This window comes from Coregonus clupeaformis, chromosome 1 (genome assembly GCF_020615455.1).
Source record: "Coregonus clupeaformis isolate EN_2021a chromosome 1, ASM2061545v1, whole genome shotgun sequence".
NCBI classification, from domain to species: domain Eukaryota; kingdom Metazoa; phylum Chordata; class Actinopteri; order Salmoniformes; family Salmonidae; genus Coregonus; species Coregonus clupeaformis.
The window spans coordinates 36,673,240-36,695,356 of NC_059192.1; the positions used below are offsets into that span (position 1 = coordinate 36,673,240).

Consider the following 22,117-nt stretch of genomic DNA (forward strand, 5'->3'; position numbering starts at 1 on the left):
CCAGTGTAGCCTCCCGCCATACAAAGCTTGCAGGGAAAGAGACAGACAGTCAACTTTGAGGTGGGCTGCTTGCAATGGGAGAAACGTATAGTATCTCACTGACTATATTGTGTCCTAGTGTGACCAAAAACACAACAATCACTCATAGAAATTGTCTTATTTCTGGCAGTAGGTTTTGACGTGGAAAGCAACAAACAAACCTAAGGGCAGAAACGTGTGCTCTCTGTCCATTGTTCACGCAACAAAATAATGGTCAGCTGACTGTACCTAATTACATTCAATTACTGTCTTTGAACTATTATAGTTGCCGTGTCAAGATTTATTGGGGAGCTGAGTTTCTAAACCATACTGTACTGTCTTTGGAAAAACTGTCCGAACATCTGGAGATAACAGGACATCCCCTTTCAGAGGAGCACCCCATAAAAGTAGAGGGGGCGGGGAAAGTGGGTTGTGTTGGAGTTCACAGCCGGAGCACGTGACCTCAATGGCTGCGGCTGCGAAAGCCGTGCAGAACTTCTCTGCACACTGAAAGCCTTTCACAGACGAATTGCCGCAGGGTAGTTTGGCTCGACACCCGTTGCTATCCACCGTTGCTAATTGTTTTACAGGTAACAACTTTGGAGAGAGTATCAAAATAATTATACGCGTCTCAACTTCCACCAACCACGGAATCAGGAGGAGGAGTCAACAGGTCAAAGGTATTTGACATTACATTTGTCGTTGGAGGTGGCGTATCTTGTCAACATTTGACAGTTTGCTGTACAGTGCAAGATTAACATTAGCTAATAGGTAAATGTCATGAATAATTGAAGTCCTTCAATACGAGGAGATTCTAACTTTCAGTTGCGCCATGCATTGCCAGTTTATTATGTGCACGAACCTTATACTGTACGATTTCGATATCATGCATACAGTTCGGCAGAGTGTTAGATGTTATGAATCTCGTGCTTGACAGTAGCTATCAACAAGCACGCCTTATCTAGTTTGATAATAAAACAGAGTTATTTGATTTGCTGTATTAATTTCCCATAATTGATATAGAGCAAGCAAGCAACAAAATCTAAACGTTGTAATAAGGGGCAGCAAGCTAGCTATAGTTCGTTGGCTTGTCTTCTATCTGGATTTTGACAGGCTGACAGTTGTCTCGACATTTAACTACATCGCTACTCCATGTCGCAAGGTCAACCAATCAGCTTGCTAACGTTTTCACAGTATTTATTTACCATGTTATGAGACAAGTGTACCCACATAAACAAGATCTAACGTTAGTGGTTTTTAGCTGCAGTTTAGCGGGAGCTAGCCATTGAACGTCAAGACAATGGAATATTAATGTTGAACAATCCCAAAACTCTGTGCACAAACCTATTCCCAAGACAGTGTGCACAAAAGTATTTTGTTCTCTGCAAATAACTTAAATGTAAGTCACACTGTGAAACAGATGCCTCCCCCAATTTGTTTACACCTTTGATGCACCTTTGTCAAGATAATATGCCCACATTTGCAGCCTCCTCAGAGGAGCATCTGACAAAATTAAATGTCACGTTTATGTATGACATAATTATTAACATTGTGGCAATGTGTTTAGTCAAAGTCTAATGTAATTTCGAAATTGGACCAATTAGGATTTCCCCATAACAGTCAACTTTATTATTACCAATTTCTTGCGAATATTTTATTAAGCTTTTATTAAGTCCTTAATTTCTGCGTGATTAAAATCCATTGTTTCCTATGTAGATCTGTAATAACATTTTCATTGGGATTCGGTATGATTATGAGGTAGCCTTATCATGGTTTTATGATATCTTATGGTGCATGATTGATATATATTAATAATGCCCTCATATCGATTAGGATGGGAAATCTGCTGCTGATGGAGCTCAGGGGCTTGGCCTCTCTGAGCTGGATCTGTTTGAGCTGACATGTGTGTGTCCTCGTTATGAAATGATCAACTTTACCCTGCATATCTAAAAATGACCATAATACATTGATTGTTTCTATTTCAATGCCCTGTCCAAGACTGGCTGCATAATGTGTACAACACAATACTGTTTTTGTTGTGAAAAAGTAATTTGCCATTTTCTCCATAAAACCTGTGACATTCAGAGCAAGATGCATTAGAGGCTTAGTCGCTGAGTGTGACATTTGGTGTGTCTGGGGATTTTCCCACCCTGTCACCTTCCCGCTTGGTGTGAATCACAGTTGCATGTTGTGCCTAGGTATGTGCAAATTTCCCTTTCAAGACGATTCGATACGCATCTAGATGCATGGGCTCCGATACGTTTTAGTTTGAATGGATGGAGCTCATGGGCTTGGCCTCTCTGAGCTGGATCTGTCTGAGCTGATGTGTGCATGTCTTTGTTATGAAATGATCAACTTTACCCTGCATATCTAAAAATGACCATAATACATTGATTGTTTTAAGCAAAACTACCAAAACTATTGCTGATGGTGAACCTGAACAATCAAAATAAAATCGAATGTAAACCCTGATCAGCATGTAGCCTACCTATAGCCAGATGAGAGTTGTCTCTGGTGGTAGCTTAGGCTACTTTTATGCCAGTAAAACACCATTTTCAGTAGCCTAGCAAATTACATTGGTTGTCACTCGACTAATAAAGCCTAATATTGCTTTACATACATTTGAATGCGTGGTTTGACTAGGCTACTAATATTGCCTGGGGTTGTTCGGCATGCAAAATGACTTGTAGATCAATGGCTGTCAAAATAATTACATGCTTAGTTCGACACTGAAGGAGAGGAGGCATTTGTCACAAAATATGAGAGGTATTTTCAGAAGGTAGAAGGAAAGTAATTTGAGAAAAAAATGTAAGTGAACCGGCGATTCGTAACGTTTTAATCGACATTCTAACCGATGCATGCTACATTTGGATCAGTGGTTTGGTGTCCCGCAGACCGATGCACTCGTATATCTTAAACATTTGAACCAGGGACCGATGCGTATCGGTGAATCGTTACATCCCTAGTTTTGCCATAACTGCAAAGACCCTAGTCAGCTTGTCAAGGCTCTGATGCGGATGTGGTGTGGAATCAAGTGCAGGACACAGGAGCTAAGTCAACCAGACTTTACTAGAATAAACAAAATAACAAACGGCTCAAATAAACCCGGAGGCGAACAATACGCAACAGTGCGTAAAACTCCAAAAACCGACTGCGCACGAAACAACAGTGCGACGGTACAAACAAGCGACTGGCAAAACTGAACAGCACCAACAGACAGGTGAAAACAATTACGCACAACACATGCCAAACAAATGGAACACTTATAGGTTACATAATCACACTAACAGGGAACAGCTGTACAAAGAAGACAAAACCAAACAAACATCGAAACATACAACGGTGGCAGCTAGTACTCCGGGGACGACGACCGCCGAAGCCTGCCCGAGCAAGGAGGAGGAGCAGCCTCGGCCGAAACCGTGACAGTACCCCCCCCCCCCTTGACGCGCGGCTCCAGCCGTGCGCCGACCCCGGCCTCGGGGACGACCAGGAGGACGCGGAGCAGGGCGCGTGGGGTGCCCCCGGCGGAACTCTGACAGGAGAGACGGGTCTAGGATGTCCCTCCGCGGCACCCAGCACCGTTCCTCCGGGCCGTACCCCTCCCACTCCACGAGATACTGGAGACCCCCCATCCGACGTCTCGAGTCCAAGATGGACCGAACGGTGTACGCCGGAGCCTCCTCGATGTCCAGTGGGGGCGGAGGAGTCTCTCCTATCTCACCTTCCTGGAGTGGACCAGCTACCACCGGCCTGAGAAGAGACACATGGAACGAGGGGTTAATATTCTTATACTCAATAGGCAGTTGTAACCTATAACACACCTCGTTCAATCTTCTCAGGACTTTAAAAGGCCCCACAAACCGCCGACCCAGCTTCCGGCAGGGCAGGCGGAGGGGCAGGTTTCTGGTCGAGAGCCAGACTCGATCTCCAGGTGCGTACACCGGCCCCTCACTGCGGTGGAGATCGGTGCTCGCCTTGTGTCGACGGATGGCCCGCTGCAGATGGACGTGTGCAGCGTTCCACGTCTCCTCCGAGCGCCTTACCCACTCATCCACCGCAGGGGCCTCGATCTGGCTCTGATGCCATGGTGCCAGAACCGGCTGGTACCCTAACACACATTGGAAAGGGGTTAGGTTGGTGGAGGAGTGGCGGAGAGAGTTTTGGGCCATCTCTGCCCAGGGAATATACCTAGCCCACTCCTCCGGCCGGCCCTGGCAATACGACCTCAGAAACCTACCCACATCCTGGTTCACTCGTTCTACCTGCCCATTGCTCTCCGGGTGGTACCCCGAGGTAAGGCTCACCGAGACCCCCAAACGCTCCATGAACGCTCTCCAGACTCGGGAGGTAAACTGGGGACCTCGATCAGACACTATATCCTCGGGTACCCCGTAATGCCTCAGCGGTCTGTAGGGCAGTAGGAAGACCCGACATAGGGAGGAGACGACAGGCCTTAGAGAACCGGTCCACAACGACCAGGATGGTGGTATTTCCCTGAGAGGGGGGAAGGTCTGTAACAAAATCCACGAGAGGTGGGACCAGGGTCGTTGTGGAACGGGCAGGGGTTGTAACTTACCCCTGGGCAAGTGTCTGGGCGCCTTACACTGGGCGCACACCGAGCAGGAGGAGACATAAACCCTCACATCCCTGGCTAACGTTGGCCACCAGTACTTAATGCTAAGACAATGCACTGTCCGGCCAATACCCGGATGTCCAGAGGAGGGTGACGTGTGAGCCCAATAAATGAGTCGATCCCGAACCTCGAGCGGAACGTACGTCCGACCCACAGGACACTGTGGAGGGCTAGGGTCGGCACGCAACGCCCGCTCTATTTCAGCATCGACCTCCCACACAACCGGTGCCACTAGACAAGACTCCGGTAGTATGGGAGTGGGCTCAACGGACCTCTCCTCTGTGTCATACTGCCGGGACAGAGCGTCTGCCTTACCGTTCTGGGACCCAGGGATGTACGTGATCTTAAATACGAACCTGGCTAGAAACATGTTCCACCGAGCCTGGCGAGGGTTCAGTCTCCTAGCTGCCCGGATGTACTCCAGGTTCCGATGGTCAGTCAAAATGAGGAAAGGGTGTTGAGCACCCTCAAGCCAATGCCTCCACACCTTAAGGGCCTGTACCACAGCTAACAGCTCCCTGTCCCCAACGTCATAATTTCGCTCCGCCGGGCTGAGCTTTTTAGAGTAAAAAGCACAGGGGCGGAGTTTAGGTGGCGTGCCGGACCGTTGAGAGCGAACGGCCCCTATACCGGCCTCAGACGCGTCCACCTCTACCTGAAAGGGTAAGGCGGGATCCGGATGCGCCAGCACCGGAGCCGAAGTAAACAGGTCCTTCAGTCTCCCAAAAGCCCTGTCCGCCTCAGCTGACCACTGCAAGCGCACCGGACCCCCCTTCAGAAGAGACGTTATGGGAGCTGCCACCTGTCCAAAACCCCGGATAAACCTCCGGTAGTAATTCGCAAAGCCCAAGAACTGCTGCACCTCTTTAACAGTGGTTGGGGTTTGCCAATTACGCACGGCTGACACACGGTCCAGCTCCATCTTCACCCCTGACGCGGACAACCGATAACCCAAAAAGGAGACCGACTCCTGAAAAAACAGACATTTCTCTGCCTTGACATACAGGTCGTGCTCCAACAGCCTCCTCAATACACGACGCACCAGGGCTACATGCTCGGCTCGGGTAGAAGAGTACACTAGAATGTCATCAATGTACACGACCACCCCTTGCCCCTGCATGTCCCGGAAGATCTCATCCACGAAGGATTGGAAGACTGACGGAGCATTCATCAACCCGTATGGCATGACGAGATACTCGTAATGACCCGAAGTGGTACTAAATGCTGTTTTCCATTCGTCGCCCTCCCTAATGCGCACCAAGTTATATGCGCTCCTGAGATCCAGTTTTGTGAAAAACCGCGCTCCGTGCAATGACTCCGTCATAGTCGCAATCAGAGGGAGTGGATAACTGTATTTCACAGTAATCTGATTGATACCATGGTAATCAATGCACGGGCGCAACCCTCCATCCTTTTTCTTCACAAAAAAGAAGCTCGAGGACGCAGGGGAAGTGGAGGGCCGTATGTATCCCTGTCTCAAAGATTCGGCTATGTAAGTCTCCATAGCCTTTCTCTCCTCTTGAGACAAAGGATACACGTGGCTCCGTGGGAGCGCTGCTCCTGCCTGGAGGTCTATCGCACAATCCCCCTGTCTGTGAGGAGGCAACTGCGTCGCCCTCGCCTTACTGAACACAAGTGCCAAATCCCCATATTCAGGTGGAATGTGCATTGCGGCCACTTGGTTTGGACTTTCCACCGAGGTTGCCCCCACGGAAACACCCAGACATCGCCCCTCACACTGAGCAGACCACTCCTTGAGAGCTCTCTGTTGCCACGAAATGGCAGGGTTATGGGTACTTAACCAGGGAATTCCCAGCACCACCGGGTACGCAGGGGAGTCGATCAGATAAAGCTGAATAGTCTCCTCATGACCCCCCTGCGTACACATCCTAAGTGGTGCTGTGACTTCCCTAATCAACCCCGATCCCAACGGGCGGCTATCCAATGCATGAACGGGAAATGGATCGTCAACAGGCAGGAGGGGAATCCCTAAATCTAAACAAAACTTCTGATCAACAAAATTCCCAGCTGCGCCTGAATCTACTAGCGCCTTATGCTGGGAATGAGGTGCAACCTGTGGAAAACTAACAGGTATACAAAAGTGCACAACAGAGAGCTCTGGGTAAGTGGGGCGTCTACTCACCTGGGAAGGCTCCCCAGTGCGTGGCCTGTTGTCCCCTCCTCCTGGAGACCCTCCCCAGCACCTGGCTGCAGTGTGCCCTCCACGGCCACAATTGGTGCAGGGGACAGCCCCCCTCGGGCTCCTTCTCCTCCTCTCTCTAGCGCCAGCACCCCCGAGCTCCATAGGGCTCGGCTCGGAGGTGCTGGAGGATGGAATGGACGGACCCCACTCGGGATGTCCACGGGTGGCCAGCAGGGTGTCAAGACGGATGGACATGTCGACCAACTGGTCGAACGTGAAATTGGTGTCCCTGCAGGCCAACTCACGTTGAACGTCCTCCCGTAGACTACATCGAAAGTGATCGATGAGGGCCCGTTCATTCCACCCTGCATCTGCCGCTAGAGTCCGGAACTCCAGTGCGAACGCCTGTGCGCTCCTCCTCCCCTGTCGGAGGTAGAAGAGACGCTCCCCCGCCGCTTTGCCCTCAGGTGGATGGTCGAACTCGGCCTTGAAGCGACGGGAGAACTCCGCGTAGGAGATGGTGGTGGCGTCTATCCTCCTCCACTCGGCGTTGGCCCATTCCAACGCCTTGCCCGTGAGACAGGAGATGAGGGCGGAAACGCTCTCGTGTCCCGAGGGCACCGGGTGTACCGTGGCCAGGTAGAGCTCCACCTGCAGGAGGAACCCCTGACACCCGGCAGCTGTGCCGTCATACGCCCTCGGGAGCGAGAGCCGAATCCCACTGGGTTCCGGACCTGGGATGGGCGGACCGACCGATGGTGGTGGTGGTGAGGTAGATGGGGGTGTGGGTACCCCTCTGGACTCCCATCGGTGTAATGTGTTGATGACGTCCTGCAGCGCGGTCCCAAGCTGACGGATCTGATCATCCTGGCCGCGGACGTGCTCCTCCAGCGACTCAGGCGCTGCTGTTGCTCCTGCTGATTCCATTAAATTGGTGCGTAATTCTGTCAAGGCTATGATGCGGATGTGGTGTGGAATCAAGTGCAGGACACAGGAGCTAAGTCAACCAGACTTTACTAGAATAAACAAAATAACAAACGGGTCAAATAAACCCGGAGGCGAACAATACGCAACAGTGCGTAAAACTCCAAAAACCGACTGCGCACGAAACAACAGTGCGACGGTACAAACAAGCGACTGGCAAAACTGAACAGCACCAACAGACAGGTGAAAACAATTACGCACAACACATGCCAAACAAATGGAACACTTATAGGTTACATAATCACACTAACAGGGAACAGCTGTACAAAGAAGACAAAACCAAACAAACATCTAAACATACAACGGTGGCAGCTAGTACTCCGGGGACGACGACCGCCGAAGCCTGCCCGAGCAAGGAGGAGGAGCAGCCTCGGCCGAAACCGTGACACAGCTGTAACCTAACCAGGCAGTAGGTTCACTTACAATTGCTACGACTATCACTAGAGTGGCCTAATCCTGAAAGGTACTGTTATGTAATGATCAAACAGCCCGTTGTGCCCCTTTCCCACCCCCCAGGACGCCTCTTCCCCAGATCTAAACAAATGTACCACGTTTTGCAAAGGTTTACTTCTGTAGTAACTAAGTTGAAATATAAACGACATGATCGACATGTTGTAGCCTACAAACTTGTTTTGTAACTATAATAAACGTAATGATCGTAACCGACATGTCGCAGCCTGCAGGGTGCTTTTTTAATAAAGTAAGATCAAAGCCGAATCAATGTCAAGATCACATAATGATTCATTAGTATTCTACATAATCACACACCAAAACTTTTCAAATTTTCAAATTAAAAGGCTATTGCACAGAAAAAACGTGGACAGTCAGGTGCATCGCAAATTCAGAACTGCTGGACAGCAACATAATTAACTAAAGCACTGGTCATTGGGAACGAGATCAGAATGACTGCTAAGGCTTTATCCATAAATTAAATAATTAAAAAGGTAGCCTAGCCTACAAAACTAAAACAATCCATATATTTAAATCAAAAGGCCTGATAAACATGACATGAACAACGCAGCCACATCCCGAGTCCCTGGTGCTGACACATTCAGAAATCAAAAGATGGTTTAAAAGCTCTGACGAAGGCCAAGAGAACAACAAACACTTTTCAATGAGAAAACAGAAATCCACTTTGGGTAAAAAAAATACAAATGATGTAGCCTACGATGCAATACTCGTGATCATTTTAAGGAGAACAAAAACTACTTAGCCTACATTTGAACACCACCCGGAAGCTTTGCTATTCGGTATCTTCCCAATTAAGTAGCCTAGTTTTGTTGTTTGGCTAATTCAAGAGAACTAGTGCCGATCACTCGCAGCCCACCTCTTTCAATGCACTGTGGAAAAGTGTACATAGAATTCTACTAGATGTAGAGCCGAAATGAGTATAACATCCTCGCATTTAAAACATACCGATTTTCGAAAATTCACATACTATAAAACATAACATTTAAGCATACTGAGAATACGTCATGCGCGATTGTGTTGTTTCCCACTAATCGTTGATTTCGGTAGCGCATCCCCATATCTAATTGATCAGCTGTTCTCAAAGCCGAAATTATTACGACATCCGGGCATTTAAAGTATACTCAATTTTCGAAATGTTACATACTATTAAACTTCATTTTTTTGCATACTCAAACGGCCTACTATTTACAATGCAAGTTATGGGTATATGGACACGGCCACTGACTGTTTAAAGCAAAACTACCAAAACTATTTCTTATGGTGAATCTGAACAATCCTCTCGTTGGTGTGAGTAGCTTTGTCTCCAGCACTGTGCACACAGTTGTTATCTGACAGCTGTTACATGCATATAAACGTTTGATAGGCTACTGAACTGAAGGAGAGGACACATCAATTCAGTCACAACAGATAAGAGGTATTTTCAGAATAAAACCATAGGAGTAAAAAATATTAGTGAACTGGCGATAATGTTTGAATCGGTTTTCTGACCGACGCATGTTTAATTTGGATTGGTTTGGGCTCCCTCATCTTAAACATTTTAACCGGGGACTGATGTGAATCGTTACATCCTTATTCGAATGGTCACATTTATTTCCCATGTGGCCAAAACTCTGCAGCGCGCACCGTTAGGCAAAATATGTGCTTTCAAGAAGATCTAAATGCGTATTCCCATGAAACTGATTGAGATCAAATGGTTGGCATGCAGATGCTGCATGGCCGCTTTACCAGTAAAACGGGAAGAATTATCATAAATAATATTATTATCGTAAAGTAGCACATGCGCAGAAGGTACGGTTGTTTAGCTATTGGGACAAGGCGTCCAGAGAATCCAGTCACGCAGCCACTCCGTATGTAATATTACCTGCCCTTGGCTTTCGGTCCTTCAGGTCAGTGGAAAATGAAACAATCATAGAAGTTTAATTTGCTGTGTCACTGTCGCAAACTCATGTTACAGGATGAGCCCTATAGGAAAGAGTAAGCCTACTGATTGGCCTGGTACCTGTGTACGTCAACAATCCAATCGTCCTTGGGTTTCGCCTGTTCTCCCTCAAAGGCAAGAGGATCTGAGATGGGTTCACCGTGTTATGAGTTTGGCAACTAAAAATCATGGTTATTAATATGGAGTTGGTCTGCCCTTTGCTGCTATAACAGCCTCCACTCTTCTGGGAAAGCTTTCCACTAAATGTTGGAACATTGCTGCAGGGCCTTGCTTCCATTCAGCCACAAGAGCATTAGTGAGGTCAGGCACTGATTTTGGGTGATTAGGCCTGACTCGCAGTCTGCGTTCCAATTCATCCCAAAGGTGTTCGATGGGGTTGAGGTCAAGGCTCTGTGCAGGCCAGCCAAGTTCTTCCACACCGATCTCGACAAACCATTTCTGTATGGATCTCACTTTGTGCACAGGGGCATTGTCACGCTGAAACAGGAAAGGGCCTTCCCCAAACTGGAAGCACAGAATCGTCTAGAATGTCATTGTATGCTGTAGCGTTAAGATTTCCCTTCACTGGAACTAAGGAGGCTAGCCCGAACCATGAAAAAGAGCCCCAGACCATTATATGGTTGAAATAGCCAAATCCACTAATTTGAAGGTGTCCACATACTTTTGTGTAGTGTAGTTAAAATGATGTGATCATAAGTTATCAACTTCAGCCTTGCAGGCACCTCAAGTCAATGTGTTCATCAGCTTCTCTTGTGGCAGATACTCTATATCTAGTCTATAGTGCAGACGTGCTATTGTTGGGTGATTGTCTATTCTAAGTTTTAGGGTTAGACCATACAATGAGTTTTAGGATTGCAGAAAACTCAATTGTATAGCCTAGTACTGTATTTTGAGTATAGATAGAATTGGAGCATCTTTTGAGCGACCGTCAAACCCCAGCGACTTGTTTGTCTTCTACGGGATGTCGGTTTCCTTCTTGTATGAGAGATGCCAGTTAGAAACCTCACTACTTGGTTTCACATGGCGGTAAATGTGTCATCACTCACTCACTTTGCCGCCTCGTCATACCTCCTCTGAAGTCAGACAGAACCCCCCCCCCTTTTCCTTCCTCTTCAAAATCATAAAGTCTAAGTGTGACACTGGAAAATGTTCTTTGATAGTGATAAACATGATAGTATGATAGTGATTCAAATGTGCTGACACTTTCTCTTTTTTCTTGTAACCTGTGGAACAAATAGTTTTTAAGTTCAAACATGTATTGACTCAGGGGGTTGAAAACGTATCTAATAAAGATATATTAGTGTTTTATTTTATTATTTATTTTTCATACATTATTTATTTTTCGTTCACTTTGACATTACAGAATATTTTGTGTAGATCGTTGACAGCAACATCACAATTAAATCCATTTGAATCCCACTTGAACACAACAAAACTGTGGAAAAAGTCAATGGGTGTGATCAATGTTCCCTCTAAAAAATTTCAGCACTGAGCAAATTTCAGGTCTGCTCAGCGCAAACTTTGTGCAACTTCTGGCGCATGTTTACTGTGAACACTGAGGCTGTACCCGCTTTAAGTTACAGTTATAACAGTGGCCAAGTAGGCTAATGTGGCTTTTTGATCATAATGTAGGCCTACCAGAGTGGCCTACCATAAAAAAACATGCATCCCGAAACAATTTAACATGGAAATGTTCTATTATTCAGCCTACTGTAGCAGTGTTCAATGTAGGCCTACAATCCATGAGACTTTTGAAAATAACATGTAGCGATTGATATGTGAACCTGAACAATCCTCTCGTTGGTGCGAGTCCTTCAGACAAGGTGACTGAAAATGTTGTGGTGTGTGATACAAGAAACCACTTTACAAAATAAGGTTAATTATTATTCCCATACCATTATTACAGAGAATCAGACAAATTATAATAATATGCTACCCTCTGCCTATTGGCTATTTAGCTTATTCAAGCCCTGCTCAAAATACAATACTGCCCCTTCAAGACAGAAAAAATGCTCTTTACCCGACTTGCTTTTCAAAGATGGCTAGAAATGCACACGTTTTGTGCTCAAGTAGGAAGTAATCACTCCCCTATTGCTGACTACAAATGATCTATAACTGGGATAATAACTCACTAACTAGCAAAGGATATGAACTAAATGTGCACACGTGGCTACATGCAGCTCTTGCTTTGATCTCAAAACAAATGCATCCTCATGCTGTAAACACAGTCCAGTTCAAAGGGAATGGCACAGATCCATATATGGCAATGGTCTTTTTGCATACAGTGGGGAAAAAAAGTATTTAGTCAGCCACCAATTGTGCAAGTTCTCCCACTTAAAAAGATGAGAGAGGCCTGTAATTTTCATCATAGGTACATGTCAACTATGACAGACAAAATGAGAAATAAAATTCCAGAAAATCACATAGTAGGATTTTTAATGAATTTATTTGCAAATGATGGTGGAAAATAAGTATTTGGTCAATGACAAAAGTTTCTCAATACTTTGTTATATACCCTTTGTTGGCAATGACACAGGTCAAACGTTTTCTGTAAGTCTTCACAAGGTTTTCACACACTGTTGCTGGTATTTTGGCCCATTCCTCCATGCAGATCTCCTCTAGAGCAGTGATGTTTTGGGGCTGTCGCTTGGCAACACGGACTTTCAACTCCCTCCAAAGATTTTCTATGGGGTTGAGATCTGGAGACTGGCTAGGCCACTCCAGGACCTTGAAATGCTTCTTACGAAGCCTCTCCTTCGTTGCCCGGGCGGTGTGTTTGGGATCATTGTCATGCTGAAAGACCCAGCCACGTTTCATCTTCAATGCCCTTGCTGATGGAAGGAGGTTTTCACTCAAAATCTCACGATACATGGCCCCATTCATTATTTCCTTTACACGGATCAGTCGTCCTGGTCCCTTTGCAGAAAAACAGCCCCAAAGCATGATGTTTCCACCCCCATGCTTCACAGTAGGTATGGTGCAACTCAGCATTCTTTGTCCTCCAAACACGACGAGTTGAGTTTTTACCTAAAAGTTCTATTTTGGTTTCATCTGACCATATGACATTCTCCCAATCCTCTTCTGGATCATCCAAATGCACTCTAGCAAACTTCAGACGGGCCTGGACATGTACTGGCTTAAGCAGGGGGACACGTCTGGCACTGCAGAATTTGAGTCCCTGGCGGCGTAGTGTGTTACTGATGGTAGGCTTTGTTACTTTGGTCCCAGCTCTCTGCAGGTCATTCACTAGGTCCCCCGTGTGGTTCTGGGATTTTGCTCGCCATTCTTGTGATCATTTTGACCCCCACGGGGTGAGAACTTGCGTGGAGCCCCAGATCGAGGGAGATTATCAGTGGTCTTGTATGTCTTCCATTTCCTAATAATTGCTCCCACAGTTGATTTCTTCAAACCAAGCTGCTTACCTATTGCAGGTTCAGTCTTCCCAGCCTGGTGCAGGTCTACAATTTTGTTTCTGGTGTCCTTTGACAGCTCTTTGGTCTTGGCCATAGTGGAGTTTGGAGTGTGACTGTTTGAGGTAGTGGACAGGTGTCTTTTATACTGATAACAAGTTCAAACAGGTGCCATTAATACAGGTAACGAGTGGAGGACAGAGGAGCCTCTTAAAGAAGAAGTTATAGGTCTGTGAGAGCCAGAAATCTTGCTTGTTTGTAGGTGACCAAATACTTATTTTCCACCATCATTTGCAAATAAATTCATTAAAAATCCTACAATGTGATTTTCTTGAAAAAAAAATCTCAATTTGTCTGTCATAGTTGACGTGTACCTATGATGGAAATTACAGGCCTCTCTCATCTTTTTAAGTGGGAGAACTTGCACAATTGGTGGCTGACTAAATACTTTTTTCCCCACTGTATAGGGATACTGCAGTGCTGATTGGTTATGGTGCACCTGTCTGTGTAGAGTACAAGCCGTGATGTGCCGTGCCTGTCAATGCAATAGAATCCTACTCCAATGTGCTCTGCCTACAAGAAAATCTCTTGCATAGTTAGTTTTTTTTTCCGGTATGTTGTATTGAAAGTGGCTAATATTGCGTTGATTCGATCACAATTCGCACAGTAGAGGGAAACGTTGATAGTTTTAACTAAAGGGGAAAACTAGAAAGATGAGTGAAGTTCAATCTCGTGCTTCTCTGCGCGGGCTGATATTTCTTGTACCAGGGAACATTGAGTGTGATTACTTTCTGAAGGCACTGTACAGGGGTACTGGAGTGGTTGAGGTAGGTTTATTTACATTTTTACATTTTTAGTCATTTAGCAGACGCTCTTATCCATCTGTACGGCCTTCCGGTCGAGGGCGGTGCAGTTGCCATACCAGACAGTGATACAACCAGTCAGGATGCTCTCGATGGTGCAGCTTTAAAAGTTCCTTAGGTTCTGAGGTGCCATGCCAAATTATTTTAGCCTCCTGCGGGAGAAGAGGTGCTGCTGTGCCTTCTTCACGACTGTTTTGGTGTGAGAGGACTATGTTAAGTCCTCAGTGATGTGGACACTGACAAACTTGACACGCTTGAGCAGATTAAGTGAGATGGGTTATTGGAGGATGGTGGGAGAGTGTTTACACTTTGAGACCTTTTCTGCAGGACATGAGATTAGTACAGATAGAACAATGAGATGGATGTATAAATGTGAAGCATCCGGTTGGCGTTTCCACTCATTACCAAATATGGTAGTGAGAGGAAGCCCAGTGGGAGAAGATGTAATGAGATGGATTTGTTACGAACAGAGTGGACAAAGTTTTGTAGACTTTACCCTTTGCCAAAGTTTCAAAAAATTGCGTTGTTTAGAAGTCGTGCAAAGGCGAATTGAGTTATTGCACACATGCACTTCACAGAGTAGGCGTTCCCCAACGGAAATATGCAAATGAATGCTAGAACGCGCCAATAGGATCTCGCTAGCTCGTGCTTGGCTCTGCCCACCTCCTTGCTTGTTCTGCCCACTATGGCTCATTTGTTCCCATTTGAAACGACAGGCTGTGGTCTATCTTGGTTTAGTTATAAAAAATATTTGAAATTAGAGCCGCTGATTTGTGGTGTCATTTTGTATTTGCGAACACCCAGTGTTATTCCTAAAAGTGGCCCTTTACTCTCTGTAGATTGTCATTCAGTGTTTATTGAAGGTAGAAATATGAGTTCAAATGATACGGTAGCTAAATAGTAAGCCTATCTACCAAATATACTCATGCCTAGCAGAATGTGGGCAGCAAGACGCCTAGCAATGTGGTGTGGTTCAGAGATTGGGAGAAATGTTTGCACAACTGATTGTAGCGATAGAAAGTACAGCTAAAGGCAACAAAAAGGCAACCTCAACAGATTTGAACTTTGGTTAGCAGAGGAACACAGTATGTATAGCCATACCACAGCCCTATCTGTCCCTTGTGTTCAGTTCAGCTGGTGACTGCCTGCTTCCCAAGGCTGAGACTGTGCAGGAGAACCTCATCAGGCTGTGACAGATGAGACAGGTCCCCCACAATGGCAGGTTACCCAGGAGATGTCACACGGCGCTCGCTAAATGGTAAACACCTCAACCGAGTCGACCCACTCACGCTGAGATGCCGGGGTTTGTGTGGGTTTTATTTTAAGAGTGAGGAGCTCCGATCTGAGCGAAACCACAGTTTCGAGAGCTGAGGCTTTGGTTCTCTTTTATGAAAGCAATACATCAGTCAGTCAGACATTTTGGGAGTTTGTTATAATGTGTGTCAGTCTTCCAACTCGCTGATGTTGTTTTTCATGGAGTTGTTTCTTTGCCATTGACTAACTGTTTACATAGGGAGAGAAACACTTGCTGAATAGAGAAGGTAGGAGTTGGAGTGCAGCTAAATAGTGTGGCTGACACTAATAAAACCAGGCATTGACCTAAATGAAACAGGCCTCAGCCCTCTTCAGAATGAGTAGAAATAAATTGCAATGTTATAGTTGTTTTGGCCGTGGTGCTCGCTGACGTAGCCGCTGCCTTTGGGAATGGAGCGAGTGTGGGAAAAGACTGAGGAGGAGGGTGGGAGCTGCTACCATGGGAGTGGAGCGTACTGGGGATTGGGGAAGTTAGGCCTGTGATGTAGGAATATGGGAGCTCTAGTCAGCCTGGCTGATGGGAGTTTGACAGGCCAGCTCACGCATACTGATTCTGTCTCCACCCGGTCCACCGTCTGCTTCCGTACTCTCCTATTCCTCCCTGGGAGCCATGAAAGGGTTAAGTCATCCCTCCTTTTATATTGCTCCCTTTATGGCTTTGATGGTATTAAATAATCTTTACGTGTCAGAGTGCACAGCTCTCCCGTGTTCATGTAGGAGAGCAATTAGATCAGAGTGGTAGCTAGAATAACTCTGCTTCATTCAAGTCTTAAAGTGGCAGGGCACCTCCCCTCAAGTTACTATTCGAATATACCTAAACCCAGATGGGAACTCAGAGATCCAAGGCCATTGTGTTACCTAAGCAGTGCTAGGAGGGCAGTGCTAGGAGGCTACGGTGAGAGATCTTTAATATTATCAGCTATTGTGTAATCTCATCAGGAAAAATGGCCTAGAATGGATAATCAGTTATGATATTTTAAGTCCCTCACCAGTTTAATATGCCTGAAGAATTAGGTCAGTTTTGTCTTCTTTTTAAATGAGGCTAACCTTAAGACTGCTCACTGAGCTATTATTGTGATTTATTGTATTGGATGTGATTGAAAAGACAATTGATTTAGACATTGAGATTATGAGCAGATTTAGCCTACATAAAGTTGTTTTTCGGATCTCTGTGTGAAAGACGAAGCTATAGTTAATTAGTACTTCATTAGTACCAATTCATTTGGTAAAGCTTACTACTTTGTCTATATTGAGTTCATACTGTCTATTTTGGTACATTTCACTTTGGTCTGGCATTGTCGTACATGCACACACTGTCGGCCTAATCTATTCTACCACATGAGACCTATTGCATTTCACAATTTGTGTGGGGATATTGTGGCAGTGTCATTTTTCCACATCCATTTTGTGCCTTGGCTTTCATAGAAGCCTCTTTTGCCCAGTCGGACAGTCCCTCAGCTTGACGGCTGACATTTCCAGTGAAAGAGCTCTATTGTCGTCAGTTAATCCACCCCCCCCCCCGCCCCTCCATAAAACAATGGTATCAATTGCTTCCACTGAGTACATCCACACTGCTGTAAAGAGCCAGGCTCATTCTCCTCCCAGCCAGGCAGCCAGTCAGCCACTCCAGGCAGGCAGTGAAACCTCATCTTCATTCCCAGTGACAGCCCCTGGTAGTTGTACAACACTAACCAATTCCAGCCCAGGCAGCTAGTCTAATAATATCTCTGTAGCATGAGAACCAACCTTTAATCGTGGCTGGCCTGCCACCTCGGAAATGCACGATTAATAATGGTCTCTGTATATATTTATTTTCCCGGGGCGGCTATCAGCGTGGCGAGACTGGCCGCTCTGGGCTCTCCTGCCCCTTTTCTAATGAATGGCTTCCATTCCATTTTCCTTCATTTTCCCCTGGACACTGACATTAACGTTGACAGATGGTATGTTCGTTCATTGAAATTGAAACTGGGATCTTAAGCACATTGTCATTGAAAATCGTATTCACCCTCCCACCTCCCTATGCTCTCATTCGCTTTCCCTTCTCTCTCGCTCTCTCTCGTGCTCTCTCCATCTATCCTTCCTCCTCTCCCTGTCTCAGTGCTCTCTGTCAGCACCCAGGGACATGCCTTTAATATTCTTGTTAGAGCAGCTCCGCTGCACAGGCTGAGGAGTTAACCCCCTCCTGCCAACAGCTAGCCTGGCGGTCACTTCAGCACAGAGTACTACACCAGCTAGCTCATTTTCTCCCAAAGGAAATAGTCCTACTAACCAAACACATAAATGTAGCTTGCACAGTATGTCTCTGTTTCATTGTGCTTGTATTTCTGGGGACCTTTTACTTGTTGGTCAATCAATCACTTTTGTAGTTGTGAAACTGTACTTCTGGGCTTCTATCAAGGCAGAGACATTGACATATTATCTGGTTGACGTCCTGCATTCCATGGGCCTTTTTAGAATGGTTGTCTGTGTATAACAGGTTCTGCCGTGTTGGCGGATGCCAGGCGGGCATAGAGGGCGGCATCACCCTGCTTCCTGCCTGCACATTAGATGAGGCCGGTGCCAGATCTGTGGGAACGGGAGGATAATGACTCAGGATGGATCTGATAATGCTTTGGCTGCTGCCTCTGCTGCTGCAAACTGAAAAGCTCAGCTCATAGCGTCATTATCATACTGCGTGCTCTGCCCTGCTCACTTCAGCCAAACCTCTTTTGTGAGCTGCTGCCTGCTGCTCCCACTGTCTCTATGGTCTGTCAACACAGCAGAGCCGGGGAGAAGCCATCCCATCTCTCTGGATCTCAGTCATGCTACACCGCTTCAGAGAGGCTGCTGTTGTTCGCTAGCTGATGAAATTCCAGTGCAAGGATCCAGAGCGGAGCTAAGTTAAGCCTCAAGTGACCAGACTCGGACCACATCAGTCTTTAATGGGCAGAATGGGTACAGGCCTTCACTGTGCCTGTGGTGATGTCTGACCATGTCAGCTGACATGATTTAGCAAGCTGATGAGAAACTTGCTGTGTAAGTGACGTAGATCGTAGTACACAGTGTGTATTGCCATTGGCCTAGGTTGTGTAAGTAGGCCTAAAGAAATCCCACTCACACATTGAGACAGTGACTTAATTGCCTTGTATCCTCTGTGTCATTTCACATCAACACGACTTTCTTTAGTTTTTGGTTAACGGAATGACCATGTAATATACCGTTCCGACAACTACACTATATATACAAAAGTATGTGGACAACCCTTCAAAGTGACTTTCGATGTGGCACTGTCATAGGATGCCACCTTTCCAACAAGTCAGTTCGTCACATTTCTGTGCTGCTAGAGTTGCCCCGGTCAACTGTAAGTGCTGTTATTGTGAAGCGGAAACGTCTAGGAGCAACAACGGCTCAGCCAGGAAGTGGTAGGCCACACAAGCTCACAGAACGGGACCGGCGAGTGCTGAAGCGCATAGAGCGTAAAAAATGTCTGTCCTCGGTTGCAACACTCACTACCGAGTTCCAAACTGCCTCTGGAAGCAAGGTCAGCACAATAACTGTTCGTCGGGAGCTTCATGAAATGGGTTTCCATGGCCGAGCAGCCGCACACAATCCTAAAATCACCATGCACAATGCCAAGCGTCGGCTGCAGTGGTGTAAAGCTCGCCGCCATTGGACTCTGGAGCAGTGGAAACGTGTTCTGTGATGAATCCTGCTTCACCATCTGGCAGTCTGATGGACGAATCTGGGTTTGGCAGATGCCAGGAGAACGCTACCTGCCCCAATGCATAGTGCCAACTGTAAAGTTTGGTGGAGGAGGAATAATGGTCTGGGGCTGTTTTTCAAGCCCCTTAGTTCCAGTGAAGGGAAATCTTAACGCTACAGCATACAATGACATTCTAGACAATTCTGTTGCTTCCAACTTTGTGGCAACAGTTTGGGGAAGGCCCTTTCTTGTTTCAGCGTGACATTGCCCCCGTGCACAAACCGAGGTCCGTACAGAAATGGTTTGTCGAGATCAGTGTGGAAGAACTTGACTGGCCTTCACAGAGACCTGACCTCAACTCCATCGAACACCTTTAGGATGAATTGGAATGCTGACTGCGAGCCAGGCCTAATCGCCCAACATCAGTGCCCGACCTCACTAAGGCTCTTGTGGCTGAATGGAAGCAAGTCCCCTCAGCAATGTTCCAACATCTAGTAGAGAGCCTTCCCAGAGGAGTGGAGGCTGTTATAGCAGCAAAGGTCGGACCAACTCCATACTAATGCCCAAGATTTTGGAATGAGATGTTCGACAAGCAAGTGTCCACATACTTTTTGTCATGTAGTGTATATAACGAATTGCAGCCTTAATGTTGATGAGTTTATTTCACCCAGCCTTTGTCGTTTATCAAGCTGTCGTTTCTTGTCAGAGACCATGTTGTCTTCTCCATGTAATACACACACTGCAGCAGGCACATTAGCATTTGAATTCTTACTGATTCATGACATTGGGAGAAAAGCATATTGATAAATACCTGGAGTACTCACTCATCGAAATTGCTAAACTAAATTGGGCAGAACTGAGACTTAAGCGACGCAGTAAATTAAACAAGCAATCTTCTCTGCTGGGTGACAGCACAATGGTGATTAGGCTTTCGTGTTAGTTGCCATTCATTATTTATGACTGTGCTGTGGGCTGCCTGCAGTTAAATAGACCCGCAGTCCATTGACTGGGCACATTATCGGAGACAGAGCGAGCGCGAGAGAGTTAAAAATTGCCTTATTTCCTCTCGAGGAGTTCCATTTTCATGAAAATGAACGTGGAAACCCCAAGCATGTAGTTTGACGTCCTGCGTGTGTGAAATGTGGGGAGTTTGCACCAGGAGGTGTTCGCTGCTTTGTGTTCCAGGGCTATTTCCAGAACGTCTTTCGTTTTGTACACACATCAGCCACTCGTCGTTTCTCAAAGACCTCTCTGCCTCTAACTTGCTGCTCCCTCCCTAACATAAGGGTATCTTCGTCTCGTCTGTAGCGCCGTGTACGTTTCCCCACAACTCGTACTTATCTTCAGAGGCTTGCTCTGTTTAACTTTTAACTATTTTCAGTTGCTTACATAACTGTGTTCAGCAAACACTAGAATCCTACATGATGTCAACATGATTTTGCTGAGCACAAGTGTTGATGATAAGGGAGTCTGAGCGGGATTGTTAAGATTGTCTTGTTTCATAAGGTTTGAAGGATGTCAAGGTTTCGTAAGCATAGGCCTATTTGATGAAGAGTGTAACCTACTTTTCTTGGCTGTCCAGTCCACACACTGTCTTTGTAGACCCAGGAATAGGCCTATTGCCAATATTTGTATTTTCTGTCTTTTTTGTCAACATGTTGACTTCACTGTGGGAATGACCTTGTAGCCTGTTATGTTGTGTTGGAGTGCTCTGTTTTTGGAATGCTCTATTACCGTATAATGTGTTGCAGTGCTCATATTTTGTACAATTATATTTGGCCTCAATAGAAAATAGCAGCAACAACGAAAAATAGATGTGACCTAATGGAAATACATGTGAGCTAATTGCCTCTCAGAAAACTGTACATTTGCTCTGTGTTAGGCAAGGCTGGACAGAATCTTATAAAAGATGGAATGCCGAAATGGAATGCATTTTCACATTGCATGCGTTTGTTCATTTGATAATTTAAATCACCAAGGAATTTTCTGCCCACACACAATTTATGAAACGGGAGCTGAAAGGAATGCTATGTTTGTTTTGCTTGTTGAATTACTGCTGTAGCTGCGTGAGCATGTCCCTCTCCATTGTCCCAGTGTTTGCGGGTCCCACATCGCACAACAGGATGCGGTCATTCTCAGTTGGCGCCTAGCCTGCAGTACCCACTCACTTTGCTCTTCTCATCCATTTTGGGCTGCACACTGTTCTGTGGGAAGGACCCCCAGGGGTGGGGTGTTCTCTGATAAGCATTTTCCAAATCTATTTCTCACATTGGTTCATCTGGATAGTTGCTAGCGCTCACCACAACACACACCTCCGGCATTGTTTTCCTATCAAGCCAAATTTAATTTTAACTGCCCTCATGAAGCATGAGATACTGGGCTTTATATTGACTCTAGCAGGTATTTAAACTTCTGATAAGATCCAGACCACATTCATTAAATCGTCAAACTGACGCAATGTTTCATTGCTGCTGCCTGATGCCAGCATGGCATGTTTTTCCATTCAGGGATTCCAATATTTGTCTCTCTCATAAACACTGGGCATCTGGTTGCCTGTAGAAAGTCTTCATTAGCGTAGAGGTTGACGTAGAAATGTGGTTGAAATTCTTTAGAGAAAGTAGTCTCCTTGGTTCTCATTTAGAAGCTAGCGGAGAAATGAT

At 46.0% G+C, this 22,117-nt stretch overlaps 1 protein-coding gene across 3 annotated transcripts in view; it reads left to right on the plus strand.

Annotated features, from left to right (window-relative positions):
• The first annotated feature begins 459 nt into the window (after positions 1 to 459).
• Positions 460 to 22,117, plus strand: part of raraa (retinoic acid receptor, alpha a) — a 219,224-nt gene continuing 197,566 nt past the window's right edge. For 2 of the 3 annotated variants that reach the window (XM_041878242.2, XM_041878252.2), the window contains exon 1: positions 460 to 698. The gene's annotated coding sequence lies outside the window, so the exon portion shown is untranslated. The remainder of the gene's footprint in view (positions 699 to 22,117) is intronic. The other variant, XM_041878267.2, reaches the window with a different exon arrangement.